The following is a 604-nucleotide window of genomic DNA, read 5'->3' as shown; positions in this document are numbered from 1 at the left end:
CACCTGGTGGATACATCCCTCCTTTGGATGCCAAACCTTTGGATGCCGAGTCCAGAGTCGTGCGTGTGAGAGTCCAGTTCCCAAGTAGGTCGCTGGGACTGATGATACATGAGGCCCTCCTGTTTCCATCTCACATATTCTACCCACTGGGGACCCCGTGCACTGGCCACAGATTTGGGGTGTACATGCCTCCTAGAGGACGGCGCCCCAGAGTCACAGGTGCCGTCTCCAGGCTCTGGCTCACCGGAACATTCACCTGGCCACTCCATTCCTCACTCAGGCCTGCAGCTTCTGGAAACTGGGCTCACAGTGGGAGCAGAGACCCCATGGTCATGTGTCCCCCGTCACATCTCCTCACTAAAATGTATGCCTTGCCTAGTGTCACTATGTCCTCTCTTTGAGACTCACTCTGGACAAATCCAGCAGCAAAGTCACGGCACATTCAAGCAGCCTGTGGAGTGGCCACATAGGGATCTGCTGAGGCATCCTGCCCACAGACAGAACTGTGTCCCCAGCCAGGAGGGTCAGCTGCCAATCTTCCAGGACAGCTCCAGCTCCAGGACTCCCAACTGTCTTGACCTCAACCACATGAAAGGCCAGGAGC

This window comes from Bison bison, unplaced genomic scaffold, assembly GCF_000754665.1.
Source record: "Bison bison bison isolate TAMUID 2011002044 unplaced genomic scaffold, Bison_UMD1.0 scf7180017864255, whole genome shotgun sequence".
In the NCBI taxonomy this organism is placed as follows: Eukaryota; Metazoa; Chordata; class Mammalia; order Artiodactyla; family Bovidae; genus Bison; species Bison bison.
This window is presented reverse-complemented; position numbering follows the sequence as displayed.